The sequence below is a fragment of the Sus scrofa genome, chromosome 6 (genome assembly GCF_054392235.1).
Source record: "Sus scrofa isolate SSC_HxYL_T2T_F1_AM1 chromosome 6, Sscrofa_HxYL_maternal_Yorkshire_Landrace_v2.0, whole genome shotgun sequence".
In the NCBI taxonomy this organism is placed as follows: Eukaryota; Metazoa; Chordata; class Mammalia; order Artiodactyla; family Suidae; genus Sus; species Sus scrofa.
The window spans coordinates 12,370,994-12,388,458 of NC_139388.1; positions in this window are offsets into that span (position 1 = coordinate 12,370,994).

Here is a 17,465-nt window from a genome sequence, read left to right on the forward strand (position 1 = left end):
CGAGCCGCGTCTGCAACCTACATCACAGCTCAGGGCAACGCCCGATCGTTAACCCACTGAGCAAGGGCAGGGATCGAACCCTCAACCTCATGGTTCCTAGTTGGATTCGTTAACCACTGCGCCACGACAGGAATTCCCTCTAATTTTTTTTTTTAACCAGCTACGTGGAATGGGATAAACCATAATTTTTGGTCTATAATTCCCTATCACGATGAGTTCACACCATGAGTTCTCTCTTTAATTCCAATATTTAGACTATGTCTTAATTTTGAAAAAATAATAAATATAAAATAATCGATAAAAGAAATACCTATAACTAACCCTAGTTTTGCTAATTTTTGACAATATGAAAAGAGCCATTGTGCATGTGGTCTTTTTAGTTTTCATTTAATAGGATGTTACAAGAATAATCTATTTGGTTCTGTTGCCCTTGGATAATGTGGTTCATTTTCATTGCTAGCTATTGTGTGAATATAGTCCAATTAAAAAAAAAGTAATTAGGCCATCTCTGGATTTTTAAATGACAAACATTGGTGCTCCGAATTAGCTACTTTATTTCTCCAGGTACAAGGTGTAAAATTTCTACTAGATATGTCACTAGGAATGGAATTTTTGTGTATATAAATTTTCAAATTTATAAGCTGATATAAAACTAGTTTTCAACATGGTTGTGCCAATTTAAATTGCTACCAGCAATGAAGAATAAATTCCATTGCTCTAAATCCTCTCAAATACTGGGTATTTTGCCTCTTCTTAGTTTCTACCAGCTGAGTGAGCACAACATAGTGGGCCATTCTGCATATTTCTGATTATGGTGAATTTATATTTTTCCTCAAGTGTTTACTTATTGAACACACAGGCTTCCTTTCTTAGGAAATGCAAGTTTAGATTTTTAGACATAATTTTATTGGCACCATGTATGGACTTTGTGTGTTATTATCAATTTCTATACCCTTGTATCAGTGATACCTTATGTTAATTACCATGGTTTTTAAAACTTCATCTCTAAATAAGAAAAGATTTCCCCTCATTATCCATCTTCTTGTTCAGATAGATATGCCTTGTATTTTAGAACCACTGAACTTCTGCATAAACTTTAGAATCATTTTATCATATTTCATGGAAAACGTCTAGCAATTTTTATTGGAGAAGTCTCAAGTCTATAAATTAGTTTAGGAAGAATAAACAGCCTCACATAATAAATGTTTTCTAATTATTAGAGAAATACAAATCAAAACTAAAATGAAGTATCACCTTACACCAGTCAGAATGGCCATTATCAAAAAGTGTACAAATGCTGGAGAGGGTGTGGAGAAAAGGGAACCTTCCTACACTGCTGGTGGAATGTAAATTGATGCAACCGCTATGGAGAACAGTAAGGAGTTTCCTTTATAGGCTAAATATAGAACTACCATATGATCCAGCAATCCCACTCGTGGGCATATATCCAGAGAAAACCTTAACTCAAAGAGATACATGCACCCCAGTGTTCACTGCAGCTCTACTTACAACAGCCAAGACTTGGAAACAACCTAAATGTCCATCAATAGAGGACTGAATAAAGAACACAAATGTAATGGAATCTTACTTGGCCCTAAGAAAGAATGAAACAATGCCACTTGCAGCAACATGGACGGATCCAGAAATTATCATACTAAGTGAAATTAGCCAGACAGAGAAAGACAAATTTCATATGAGATCACTAATATGTGGAATCTAATGAAAAAGGATTCCAAAAAAGCCTATTCAAAAAATAGAAAAGGACTCAAAGATTTCAAAACCAAGCTTTTGCTCACTAAAGGGGAAATAGAGGGAGGGATAAGTTGGGAGGTTGAGATGGGCATATAAAATCAGTAAGTAACAAAGACCCACTATATAGCACAGGGAAATCTACTCAGTACTCCGTGGTGACCTATATGAGAAGATAATCTGAAAAAGAATGGATATATGTGTGTGTATATATATATATAACTGATTCACTTTGCCATACACCTCAAGCTGACACAACACTGCAAGTCGACTACACGCTAATAAAATTTTAAAGAGTAAATAATTGTTTCCATCATGAGCATGGGCTGTGCCTCCATTTATTAAACGTTTATTTAATCTATTTCAACACAATTTTAATAACACCCAAGCACGGGATTTTCTTTTGTTTGATTTGTTCTGCATCTACTATAATTTTAGTTGTAAGTAATAGATCTTAAATACATATACACAATGTGTATGTCTTCTAACTGTTGATAGTGTATTTAAAAACTCTTCACTTTTGTATATTGATCCTGTATCCAGCCTTGTTTGCTAAGCTGCTTGTATGAATCATCTAGTGTTTGAAAAATCAGTGTGAAAATACAAAACAATATTTACATCCAAATGTCTTTCCTTCAACTTTCTAACCATGAAAAGCAATGATTTTTTTAAAAATCCATGCCCATGTAAAATCAATAAAAAGACAACACTTTCCTACGTACAAACATCTATTTTTAAAACTTTAGGATGTGGTTTTTGTACCACAGACAACTTTTAAATTCCATCTTCTCTATGCAACTACAGATTATCATACCATATGAAGTAAGTCAGAAAACGAAAGACAAATACCATATGCTATCACTTACATGTGGAATCTAAAATATGTGACACTAGGATCCATGAGGATGGAGGTTCGATCCCTGACCTCGCTCAATGGATTAAAGGATCAGGCATTGCCGTGAGCTGTGGTGTAGGTCTCAGACACAGCGTGGATCCCACATTGCTGTGGCTGTGGTGTAGGCTGAGCTCCGATTTGACCCCTCGTCTGGGAATTTCCATGTGCGATGGGTGCGGACCTAAAAAAGCAAAATAAAATAAAATAAAATATGTCACAAATGAACGTATCTACAAAACAGAAACAGACTCATAGAGAAGAGACTACTGGTTGCCCAGGGGGAGGGTGGAGGGAGTGTGGGGTAGACTAGAGGTTTGGGGTTGATAGATGCAAACTATTACATTTAGAATTTATAAACAACGTTTCCACTATATAGCACAGAGAACTATAATCAGTCTCCTAGGATAGACCATGATGGAAAAGAATATTTTAAAAAAGAGTGCATATATATATATATATATATATATGTATATATATATATATATATATAGTGTGTGTGTGTGTATAACAGAGTCACTTTGCTGTATAGCAGAAATTGGCACACATTGTAAATCAATTATCCTTTAAAAAACACTAAAAATAAATATAATAAAATTCATCTTTTCTCCCTTCTTTTGCCTTCTTTTGGATTAGTGAAGTGTGACCTAAGTAACCATGTTCTATATTGGCAGTTAAATCAAATATATTTAAGGATGAAAGTCATGAAGTGATGGCTTTATCATTTTTCAAGATATTATATATATTTTAAAATACCATGAATTATGTGGTCCCGCAGACAGAAAGTATGAGTAAGAAGTACTGCTGATTGAGAAGATACTATCGGATGTAGAAGATGACTTAAGGATCATAATTTGCAAATGGATGAAAATAAAACTTGTTGCCATAGATAAAACGAATTATCAAGGTTTAGATTTTCATAAAGACAAAATTATTTACTTCATTTCCTACATGAACAGCAAGAACAAAAGTAATTCTTAGCACCCTTTTCCCATCTCCCCAAGAGAGAAGTCTTTTGTAACTAACTCTACCTAGAAGCCACTTTGATTTGGGTAAACTCTAACGGGAAAGGAAAGCATCTGAGAAACTCCCATATTGCCTTTCATATAAATATATTTATGTATATTACTTCGATAAATATGTGTTATTTCAAGCTTAATTAATCAATATTATTCCTTTGTAAAGGTAATTCCAATATAAGTAAGAACCTGTCACACGTAACTGGAATGCTTGTGGAGGACCTCAAAAGGTCTTCTTTCCTTGTCATGGGATTTATTGAACAGGTACTGGTAATTCATTCCCTTAAAGTTATTGGAGATGTTTATATGCCTGATCCAAGTTAGAGTAAACACTTCTTAAAGCCTTGTTCAGATCCAAGAAAATGATGGGAAATTATCTTAAAGGAGGTAGTAGTAGTTTCTCTAGGATAAAAGCAAAAACGAAGTGAATTTATTTACATTGTTCCTAGTTTTATCCTGATCTTACTTTAAAATTACCTCAATCTATTTGGATGTGCATTGCTCACTGAAATAGAAAAAAAAATCACCTACGTTACGTGTAAATGCAAGCTCTGCCAAACTCAACCCACGGTCTCTTTCAGGATGCTTGACATCTCAGAATAGTATTCATCAGGAGTCCACTTTCAAAAGTGTTACCAGACATCACAGACATCAATTTAAAGCACTATGAGGTCTCTTCAAACCCAATATTCTCACTCTTATCTTTTAGGACTATACAGTTCCTGTTGTGACTCAGCGGGTTAAGAACTCAACAGAGTGTCGGTGAGGATGTGGGTTCAATCCCTGGCCTTGCTCAGTGCAGTGGGTTAAGGATTAGGTGTTGCCACAAGCTGTGGCGTAGGTCACAGATGTGGCTAGGATGTTATGCTGCAGGTGCAACCATAACAAGAAAAAAAATTTAAGAATATAATAGTACTACATAACAATTCAGGGATATTAACTCAGGGATACTTAATTCCTTCCAAAAAAAAAAAGTGAATAAATCTTTAGTCATTGAAATCCTTTAAATGATTTTTATATTCATTAAATTAATAAAGGTATTTAGGGAAAAGGCAAAAGTTCACTAAAAAGTTTACAATAAACATCAGCAATCTCCAACTTTATCCATGCCCTCTATGTATTAACTGTGTCACTAGGCTAAGTTACTTGCTAAATTTCTTTCCTTCTTTCTTTCTTTTTTTTTTTTTTTTTTTTTTTTTTTTGCTTTTTAGAGCCTTACCCACAGCATATGGAAGTTCCCAGGCTAGGACTCAAATGGGAGCTGCCGCTGCTGGCCTACACCACAGCCACAGCAACACCAGATCCTTAACCCACTGAGTGAGGCCAGCGATGGAACCTGCGTCTTAACGGACACTAGTTGGGTTCATTTCCTCTAAGCCACAATGGACCTCCACTTGCTACACTGCTTTACTTTCTTCAGCTGGTAAATGGAGCTGTTAAAAATTCTCTGCCTCATAGAATTGTTGTGCACAGATGTGTGAAACAGTGTGCACATTTCCTGAAACATAGAGCAAAATAAATGTTAGTTACTATTCCTTCCCCCACCTTCCTCGTCATAATTCTCATGGCGGCCGCCCTCAATCTTTTCCCTAGCCCTTCATCTCCACATTTTAAAAAGTGATGTACTTTTGCACATGATGTGTCTGCTTTTGACCCTGATAAGTAATAAATTTGTGCATCCTCACCATTCCCCAAAGCCTCTCAAACTCCTCACACATAGTTGCTGTTTCATACGTTTGGTTAACTCAAGATTCATCCGAGTTTACATTTTCATTACATCAGTCAGGAATTTCAGACACAAGGAATAGTAAAGCCGACCACAGTGATTTAAACCAAGCGAGGTTCTATTTTTATTTCACAAGAACTCTGGAGGTAGGTGGTTGCTGTTCTTTCCTGCTGTCCTAGGCTTTTGCTTTGTATTCTTACAGTTGTCAAATCACATCGCCTGATGGCTAACTCAGCTCCAGGCAACAGGACCACCTTCAAAAGCAAGAAGCCAGGGTTGGCCAGGATGGCAAAAACCTTTCATCTCCTGCGGACTGCTCTTATTAGGAAGAGAAATAACTTTCTAAGATGTTATGAGTACAATTTCTCCTGCATCTCATTAACCAACACTGAATCCTAAGGTGATTCCTAACTCCAAGGCAGACTGGGGCAGTTAGGATCTTACGCAAAAGAATGGTATTGATTTAATTGGCTCCGACCAAAGGGTCCCAGACTTTCTCAGTTCATGGCTCTGTGGGTTTATCTGTGATTATTTTCACAATACCCCCAGGCAAAAGAAAGAGCAAATGATTCCCCTTTTTTAAAGTTGTTGGGACCAAACAATGTACTATGTAGCTAAATCCCTAATAACTTAGTACTATCTGAGTAAATACAATATATCAATTGCAAAAAAGGATCCGGCGTTGCCGTGAGCTGTGGTGTAGGTTGCAGACGCGGCTTGGATCCCGCATTGCTGTGGCTCTGGCGTAGGCCAGTGGCTACAGCTCTGATTCGAACCCTAGCCTGGGAACCTCCATATGCCACAGGAGCGGCCCTAGAAAACGGCAAAAAGACAAAATAAATAAATAAATAAATAAATAAATAAATAAATAAATAAATAAGTTCCTGTATGTGCAGAGGGAAGGAGGATTTCCTTTGTGTTCTGTCAAGAAAATTTCAGGTAATTTTCTCTCTTTTCAGCTCAAGGCTTGACCCTGACTACAGGGTACCTGGAAAACTGAGTTCTGAGCTTCTCAGGGCTCCTCTGGGACTAGCACTTTGACTGTTCATCCAGACAAGGTTCCAGGTTCAGAACTACATTGCTTCCTAAATTAGTTCCCATGCCTCAGTCACCTGGGATTCCCAATAAAGCCATTGATATCTTTAGTCAATGGTGGACTCTCAGGACTCCTTTCTTTTCCACATGTGTTGATTCCTTTTTCAAAGACATTCTTGTCATAACAGTGGAATTTGAGAAAGGAAAAAAAGAAACAGCGTGGTCAATGCAACATATTCAACTAAACGTCTAGGGTAGAATCTGAAAAGGACTCAAGCTGACAGATGAGTAATAAAAGTGGGGAGGTCCAGGGGAAGGATGTGCTATTATTAGAGAGAACGCATGGTCCTCCAACCTCTATACCAAAGACTCTGAGAGGCCACGTGTTTTGGACATCACAAAACTCTCTTTGCTGTCCAGGTACTTAATATTATAGGATGTTCTAAAACTCATCTGATCACCACTTCCACCCACACCAATGCTTCCCTAATGGATGCACGAATACTATCTAAAGCCAGGCACCTCCTATTTCAAATACCCATTTTCTTCTTTCTTGGTGACAAGTTTCTACATGGATATAGTGTGAAATTCAGTTGTAAATCAGATACTAAATCCAGGTAATTTGCAGTAGCTGACAGATTTACATTTGGGTTTTATCTATCTCCAATTTTGTTGCACTACTAAAACAGTTTTATAATTTTGCCTATTGTCTCTTTTTGGCAATTTTTGAAGACAAAGCCTTTTTTTTCCATTAAGGAATGTAATGATGAACTAGGGAAGAAAATTATATATATTATTATATATATATAATAATATATATAATAATATATTATATAATAAAATTATATATATATATAATAATATATATATTAATATATATAATAATAATATATTATATAATAAAATTATATATATATAATAATATATATATTATTATATATATATAATTTAGCTGCAGATTAAACATTATCACATTCAAAAAGTTCCTCCATCATTCCCCCTACTTATCTCCCTGGAAGAATATGAAATGGTTTTTTACTTTGAAAGTTTGGCTGCCAGGAATCTTTACATTGGTAAACACATAGCTAGGTTTCACTATTGAACCTGGAATCAAAGTTCGTAGGTACAACTTGATCTATTTTAGAAGAAAGTGTACAGAAACAAACAGTTTGTTTCCCTTTTATCTTTACAGAGGAACTGTGTTAAGTGCAGAGTTTATAAAGGGAGCAACGGCTTAAATAGATTTCTTTACATCCAATAGGAGGTTATGCTAGCAGGTAGGTTATATAGAATCACCTACACACTTGGTCATCAGCACATTTGGAAGATAAACTTTTCATTCAAAAGACTTGAATTATTCATATTTATAATGAGAAGTTGTTTTCAGTTATAGGAAGGTAAGAGAAAAGACGAATTAATTTTATTTTTATTGGAAAAGTCAGTCATTGGATCTTAAAGTTCCCTTTCAAATCACATTTATTCCCAGGAGATAGCAGTTAATGTTAAAAAAAAAAAATGTTTCTGGGTTGGGTATCTTTGAGAAAGTCATCCATAGGTTTTTTAACTCCCCCAGACATTCTCACAAATACACACAGACACACACACACACACGAGTTGTTCTGCAAATTTTCCCAATGAAAGTAGAGCTACCATGTATGAAAAGTCCTTGGCATCTTATTGAGTTGCCTCAAAACATATTTTGCATAAAATTTTGGTTTCTTAATATGCATATTAACACTCAGATTATTTTATTACTCTGTACATAGATAGCTCTTTCCATACTGATTCACCTCCTGCTTGAAGTTATAAATTTTGGGGAGGCATAAGCCGTGATTTTCCCTAGTAAATAAAACAGCAACATCTGCACATTACTAAAACTGAGGCAAAGAAAATACCTAAAGAAATATGTGCAAAAATATTTCTTAAATAAGAGATCTTGATCTCAAGCCAAAGAAACCAGCACTGGTCATCATAAGCAAGAAGGAAATACAGCAGAAAGATAATGCAGATTCACAGGATGCTTCTCAAGGACTTTGGTTAGAACTTGCATAGAAACCAGAGCAGCCCTATGAGCTAAGAGCTAGGGACCAGCTGTGCCATGGTCTTGGGCTCACCTGCACCTGGCCTGAGTGAGAAGCAAGTAACCAGCCCAATCTCAAGATGCACGCCCATCTACTGGCTGCCAGAGAGTCAAGAAGGAGGTGTGACTTCCTATGGCTTCCATTTTGGCAGGAAGCCCCCAGCTTCTCACCAATCAACCCCCCTGGGAAATTCCCCCAAACCAGTCTGGAGATAAATTTTGAGTTGGCAAAAAATTATAAATTGGACTGCCCAGTTACTTCACACATACCTTATCCCACACTACTTTTCCAACCAAGAATGTTTCTCTGAATGTAATAGAATATAGTTTTTACAACCCAAACGGTGCATATCTGTCCTTCAAGGAAGGCAAAGTCTCATCAGTGCAGAATCACTGTGTCATGTCCACTTCTCCTCTAAAAGTGTTAAGTGCAATCTCCATTTTTCTACCATTAAAATGCTACTAAAGGGAGTTCCCCGTTGTCGAGCAGCAGAAATGAATCTGACTAGGATCCATGAATGCAGGTTGAATCCCTGGCCTCACCTGGTAGGTTAAGGATCCGATGATGCTATGCGCTGTGGCATAGGTCGCAGATGCAGCTCGGATCCGGCATTGCTGCAGCTGTGGTGTAGGCCAGCAGCTGAGCTCTGATTCGACCCCTAGCCTGGGAACCTCCATATGCCACAGGTGTGGCCCTAAAAAAGCAAAAAGCAAAAAAAAAAAGTTACAAAGTGCCCAAGGTGATGACATTTTTCATAAAGGGCGATTCATATATCCTAGGGTTCCTCTCTATTTGATAACTACAGGAAGGTAGATTTCTTACTTTATCTGTGCTTAAAATATCTCATTGTTTAATTCAAAAAAATGCAGTATTTGATAAAAGTACCACCTCCTATTTTGGTACATATGTCATTTAGTAAAAAATCCATTTTGTTGCTTTTTTGCAAATGAGAAAATGAGTGCTTCCAATTTTCTTCACATTGTCTTTTGAATAGATTCCACAGCAAAAGTAAACACAGTTCTTCATAAGTTTGTTCCAAATGAGTAGCTCATGAAGTAACAATAAATAGACACTATGCTCTTGCATTATTCTTAAATTCTGATTAGCTGTAATGGGAGCAGAGTGAATTTGTTTATGGAAGAATGGGTTCCATTTTTCTTATTCTTTCCTGCATTTTCAATACTGTACCATTCTTCGAAGTCATGAATTTATAGACTCTCAACATTTAGAAAATGACAAGTTGGACTGAAACGCACTGTAGAAAAGAAAACTTTTACGAATCCTCCAGAAACTCCTCAGCCTGGAAGATATTCAAACTCACAACACAACACCATTGTTATAGTTCCTTAGGACGATACCTTTCCAATGAGTAAACAGAAAGAAAATCAGGGAGTTCCCATTGTGGCTCAGTGGAAACGACTCTGACTAGTATCCATGAGGATGCAGGTTCAGTCCCTGGCCTCGCTCAGTGGGTTAAGGATCTGGTGTTGCCATGAGCCGTGGTGTAAGCCAGCAGCTGCAGCCCCAATTCGACTCTGAGCCTGGGAGCCTCCATATGCCCCAGGTGTGGCCCTGAAAAAAAGAAAGAAAGAAAGAGAGAGAGAGAGAGGGAGGGAGGGAGGGAGGGAAGGAAGGAAGGAAGGGAAAATCAGGATGTCAAAACTTTTTCAATATTAAAAATCCTATTAAACCCCACTTGAAATGATACAATATTAGATAACAGGAGAATTGTGTAAATATTAAATATAAAAACTGTTCAATAAAATTTTACTTCACTGAAAGCCTCTAGGCTAATCTAAAGTCTATTTAGAATTTGCTATGATGAGTAGAATTTAATTAAATAGTCCCAATTAAACAAATTTTAAATTTTGAGTTCCTATCCAATTCATTTTTATAATGTATATTTCCCTAAATGTATGTATTCAATGAGAATAACAGAGTTCTTATAAGGTTTGAAGGAAATATGTAAAGATAGTAACACACATAGTTTTAATAATAATAGTGATAAACAAAATCAAACACGTAGATACAGAGAACAGAGTCGTGGTAATCAGAGGGGAACTTTCAGGGGGTGAAATGGGTAAGGGGATTGTGATCAACAGAAGCCAGACTTTCAGCGGTGAGCACACCGTGGTATACACAGAAGTTTAAATATAATGTCTTACACATGAAGTTATGGAATATTATAAACCAATGTCACCGCAACACATTTTAAATTAGAAATAAGTAGTAATAGCGGTAGTCATAATACTTATATTCCACTCACTACCTTTAGGAATAAAACATTTGAAATTTTCAGTCTAAAATCTTGACACACATTATGGCTTCTACAATGACCTCTAATATGGAAGATTTTATTTTATTTTTTTAGGGCTACACCTATGGTATATGGAAGTTCCCAGGCTAGGGGGTCCAATATAAGCTCTAACTGCCAGCCTATGCTAAAGCCACAGCAATGCTGGATCCTACTCACATCTGTAACCTACACTGCAACTTCCAGCAATGCCCGATCCTTAACCCTCTGGGCAAGGCCAGGGATCAAACCCAAGTCCTCATAGATACTAGTCAGATTCATTCCTGCTGAGCCACAGTGGGAACTCCCTAATACGGACGATTTTAGATTTTAATACAGCATGTTCAAAACTTCTCCAACCAAGTCCACAAAAGTATTCTTAACACTATGCCAAATTGAGTGATATGGTTTTTGTTTATAAATAGCAATCAGAGCAAACACTTTACGAGTGTGAACATATGGGAAAAATTTAGCAAATGAACTTTTTATCTGAAAAGCTAATAGATTCTCCACATGTAGCAATACATTAACAAAGCTGTTACATGGGAAAGATTCAAGAATAAAGATAAAAATAGATGCAATGCGTGTGCATGTGTGTCTTGGGGGAAGGGTCAGGGCTTTATCAGAAAATGTGCATAGTAACATGATGCAGGAGGTGAGAAAAGTACTTCGAGCAGCATCTCCAACGACACTCTGCACTGTTGATCTAAGCCAGTTATTCTCAAAGTTCAACATGGTTCATCACAATCACCTGAAGGACTTGTTAAAACACATACTGGGGACCCTACCCCAAGATTCCAATTAGTATATTTCAGTGGGGCCCCAAATTTTGCATTTCTAACAAGTCCCCAGGTGATGCTAATGCAGCTGCTCTGGGGAACTCACTTTGAGAGCCACCCGTCTACTTTTTAATAAATCGACAGCCTATGGCTTTGTCCTTCTGCTTGATAAAAAATCCAAAACATGTTTTGATGAACAATATATATGATTGATACTATTTATGTTTTCTCAGATTTTACCAATTACCATGAAGAGTAAGTTTTTGTTTTTGTCGTTGTTTTGTTTTTTAGGACTGCACCTGCAGCACATGGAAGCTCCCAGGCTGGGGGTCGAATTGGAGCTACAGCTGCTGGCCTACACCACAGACGCAATAACACGGGATCCCAGCCATGTCTGCCACCTACACCACAGCTCATGGCAACGTCAGATCCCTGACCCACTGAGCAAGGCCAGGGATCAAACCCGTATCCTCATGGATACTAGTTGGATTCATTTCTGCTGTGCCACAATGGGAACTCAGAAGAGTAAGTTATTAAAGTTTATGATATGTATATTCATCACTGACATTGACTCCAAGCCTAAGGGTTGCATGTGATATATGGCTCTCTTCAATAAGCATATTTTAAAACATTTGAACATAGATGCAATAAACACTTTTGGCCATGGCCCATAAGAAAAGAGAATATCACTCACTGGATACAACTAAAAACAACGATGAAACACCATTTTCCCCTTTTCAGAAAGGCTGTCAGTGGAATTTGAAAGTGAAATGAATGAAAGGGTGATTGATTCCAGGGTTTATCTAGTGGTGATAATTGGACCTATTGTTAATAGATTATTATATCATATTATATAATATCATTTTACATCATATTATATTGTATAATTATTGTAGTTTCTAGTATTAAAAGAAAGCTATAAAATGTTACATATGTAGAGAAAAATACACTGTAATGTTTTAAAAACTAGCCTGACTTCAGTGCAACGTACACATAGGATGGACATAATTTAAAATTAAACTTGTTTCTTTTATGAATTCAAAACGTCCTTTATCCTATCATTCAATTCAGGGACTTCGGAAACAAGTACTTCATAAATTAACGATGGGCGATGGTGAAGCAGCCCAGCAGAAGAAAAGATTCACATAGACAGGCAGCAAAACAACGTGGAAAAAGGGCTTAGTGGTTGTGGACTCACGATTCCGTCCGCTTAGGCTGTGTGACTCATACATCAGCAGCGGACAACCTCTCCCTACAGAAATCCTGCAGAAACATCCATTAGCTGATTAACTGCTCCCCCATGGCTCCAACTGCCCTGATCACACAGGTTAATAGCATTGCTTCTGGGCCAGCTGAGGTTGCTATATTCTCATATTTTTAAGGAATTATATACCAAGGAAGCACAAGCCAAATAAAGCACATATATTACTTAACAGGGTACACGGAACAAAGGTTTTGGCAGGTTCAAGGTTTATGTCCTTGAACAAATAGCCTTTATTTACCAGAGAAACTCTCCTATAGCAACTGAACTTTCCTAAATGTCATTAGATGGCATACAAATATACATATATACATATAGATAGCAAAACATATTTAGAGGTGAAAGAGCCAAAAAAAAAAGTACGAGCCAATTCCGTAGCAAGATCTCTATTGCTATACTTCCAAAAATGTATCAAAGGAATTAACATTTTTCAAGAGTTAATTTTCTTGATATTCAAATCAAATAAAAATACGAGATGAACTAATCATGTTTCACAGTAAAGAGGTTAAACGAGGCTGGGAAATGGTAAAGAAATTAATCTACATTTAGGACAGAGTTAACCTGTTTAGGAAGCCTCTGGGAACCACTTAACAGAAATTGCATAATCTTGCATAATAGCAGATCGACTCAATACTCTCGAAGTTTGATGATTTAGCATTTAATTCTTGCAGAGCAATTATTGGGAAAAGTTCTGTCAGATAATAAAATTAACGCTGCTACAGTATTTACATTTTAGAAATCTCGGGTGAGAAGTTAAATTTTATGGAGACAGACAAAATGTGTATGTGTGTGTGTGTTGTGTATGCACTCAACATACACAAATGCACACACACACAAACACATCCTCCAGTGGCATAACAAACCTCATTCTTTAACCATACAAATATATCTCTTTTTATGATTCCAGTTGTCTCAACTATGCCATGAAGAGCTGACCAACGATAACATGCATGGTTATGTCTTTTTTAACCAATACTAAGCTTTTACAGATTTTCTCTTTTCCTGTTTTCTAATGTCACGAAACAGGTGTCCTTTAGTAAAATCTTGATCCCCTTCCCCAACCCTAGTATGTCTTCCAAGTTTGATAATTTCCCATAATTTTAATAAATTTTTTAAATGTCCATAGTGAAAACAATCAGCTGATACTTACAAAAATAGAAAATAAGAAACTGGGATCTCTCTTTTTGAGAAGCTATTCTTTCTTGTGCTGGTATTTGAATGTCTTCGGTGTGGCTTGCCCTCCCTCCACCTGGACGTGAGTTACCTTTCTGAAACCTAGACAGACGAGAAATTTCAGCTGCTCAGAAACTACAGATGCTCCCCTCTTTGGTTGCAGGTTGCCTCCTAGCCGAGACACAACCTTTTGCAACTTTTCAGGGCAGCCTCCACTCTCACTGTAAAATTTCACAGAGTCTTTTCTCATCCTCCCATGTCCCTGTAGTTCCTATGTGATCTCTTGTCCACATTTCCTTGGTCCAACCCAGGGATCACCTCCATCATCACCATCAGCCCTGAGATCATCTGTTTACCACGCTGCCTGGCTTCTCTGATGACCTTGACACATGCCAGCCTGGGCTCCAGGAGCCCACACCTTCCTAGGTGAGCAGAGTCTCCCCCACTTAATCTTGACTTAACGCCTCAGCCTGCTGCTGGGAGAAAGTGCTGAGGAATAGACTTGCTGATGGTTTAGGGAATCTAGAAGAAACTACAATATCACAAGTGAAAGGTGACTGTTTAAAGGAGCAGGAGAAAAGATCAAGCCCTCCTCAAAGTATCCCTCAAAATAACCTTCACTGCAAGTTCCCATGTCCTGTCTCCATCTTCAATGGTCTGCTATGCCATAGTCAAGCCTCACAGTCTATATCTTCACTTCTCTATGGGAACATCCAACTTCTACTGTCAGGGGTCAATATAATCCCAGTATCTTTCCCCATTCCCACCCCCCAACCCCAACCAAGACAGCCTGGGGGACCTAAGAGTCCAGGAGTCACGACGTTTTCCAAAGCCCAGAGTATGATTTCAAAAATCACACGCCATCTGGACTAGGGCCAGACAATGCAGGGCTTGCCTTGACTCTCCACATCCTGCAGGATGGTTCAGAGCAGACTCCGACACGATACATCACTCTCTTTGAGTTCCTTTCACTGGAGAGGGGACGGATGGCCTGACTCTTGATTCTCCCTGAAGGACCCCAGCCTCCTCTTGTAAGTTTCTCTGCACAGAACACACACAGGTGCATGTGAACATGAACACATAGCTTCGCCAGCATGCGCTCATTCATTGGCTATCTTTTCAAACTTCCTAAGGTTCAGCCCCTGCCATCAGACATGTGTCTCCAACAGCGAGCAAGGCAGGCTTGGAGCTCACAGTCACGTGAGGCAGACAAGTCAGGGCAAACACACACTTGAAGCGGAGCCAAGGAAAACAGTGAAGCGTGCTCAAATCATCCACTCAGAGGTCCTGACCCAGTCTTGGGGTCAGCGGAGGTGTCCCTGAAGAAGTGACTCTGAATTTCTACCTGAACCGTAAATATCGATTGAGTGAAAGAGGAAAGCTTGTGACCAGAGGAAGCATCTCTTAAGGCTTAGAACGGCTTCAGAGTGCATGAGGCTGCCTCAGCCGGACTCGAGACACGTCCATCACTCCTAATAAACGTTAATTCCAAGAATATACTCCCGTGACGGTGCAGCACGAAAAACATATTCATACATAAAGGACTGTAGTTTTAAGCCCCGATCTGACGATATTTGAAAGTAAATATATACCTTTATCTTATATTTGAAAAGCTCTTTCAACATTTTCACATCAGCTAGTGCTAAAGTTATCTTTGGAACCATTCTCCTTTGATTACACAAGCCTCAATGGCACTTTATCTTCTGGCAAATAATAGACTGATTATATAGATTTGCTTTAACCTTCTGAAATTGCTGGGAAAGAGCATATCTATAAATACACAGTGATAATTGATGGTCAAAATGCCAGCCGGAGTTTGAGCTCATTGAACAATTTTAGGCTCGAGAAAGAGAACACGTTAAAATTGCTCTAAGCTTGTATTGCGTCTAAAGATTCTTTCCTTTATGCACTGTGATTTCTGAATGGGCTCCAGTGATATTGTTACAGTCATAATATGTCTCTCATCTGAGTAGTCAAAATACAACCATTATATTCTCTTAGCCTATTAATTCAATAACGCTTGATTGAATGCGTATGTAAAAATGAAAAACTCAAAAAGTAATGCAAAAAGTATGGAAGGCTAGCAAGTAAAAAATAATAATAATGAAGTCTCTCTTTGGACCCCCAGCCCCCAATTGTGCCAGCAGAAGGGTAACCCTATGAAAGTTCCCCTACATTTTCTCTTTTGTCCTTAACCATACCTCTTGTGGCTCTTTCCAGATAAGCCCAGGAGAACTTCCGCCATCGTTTTCTGCCCCCTACTATTCCACCCGGTGGTGGCATTTAACTTATCTACATAAATGATTATTTAGTTCCTTCTTTTTTGTTTCTGTCATAGACTCTGCAGTACCAAACACAAACACAGTTGTAAAGTGTACAAAACTTCTGTAAATACCTATCTTGATGCCTGTGGCAGACGTGCTAATAGTCTCCACACAGTTAATTTTCTCCCCTCCATGGCTGGGCAAAACCATGTGACAGTTATAGCCAGTGAAATGGCCAGGGAAAGGCCACCATTCGATCTTCCTGGTTTCCCCTGCCTTGCCATGGCATGCCAGAAGGTTCAGCTACAAGATAGTGGCATTTCTACCTGCTCTGCCATGTAAACCAGAATCTTCTCCCAACCACCCAACCCTATCCTGCACCGGACTCTGAGCAGGAGTGAGAAATATCTTATTCGCTATGGAGAAAAGTGGTCATCTTTGTCACAGCTCTTGCGCCATGGATTTAGTTATTCACTCAGTACACAGCCTATAAATAAAATTGTACCCCTACATCTTGTGTTTATGAGCCACCATGTAAAATATCTCCTCTTATCTTGCTGACCAGGAAAACTGATGCTCAGAAATTTAAAATCCCCAAGTCTTTTCCTTTATAAGATTTTTACCAAATAGAATTGCTATTTAAAATCCTGTATTATATATGTCTATGTATATATAAATACGTGTGTGTGTGTGTGTGTGTGTGTGTGTGTGTTTCACCTGTGGTTCTTATTAGAATGCATTCGATTTTCTTTTTTTTCTTTTTTCTTGTTTTTTATAATGGATGCACTCATAGCATGTGGAAGTTCTCAGGCAGGACAGGCAATGTGGAAGTTTTAATCCACAGCACCAGGCCAGGGATGGACCCTGTACCTTCGTAGCAACCCAAGCCACTGCAGTTAAGATTCTTCACCCACCGCACTACAGTAGAAACTCCATAGAATGCATTCTTTTTCTTTTTTGTTTTGCTCTATAATATCATTCTTCTTCATCTTCCCAGTCTCTTCTTTCTTCCAGCCTATGGAGAAGAAAGGTTAATCTGAATCCCAGTCTTTTTTCATTTTATGTGAAGCCAAGATTATCTGCCTTCATGGATAACTGCAGTCACCTGTCCCTTGATTCCAACCAGCTATTCTAATACTGAGTTGGAATCCCACGAGCACCACCGCTGGTTTAAATGATAAAGACCACTGTTG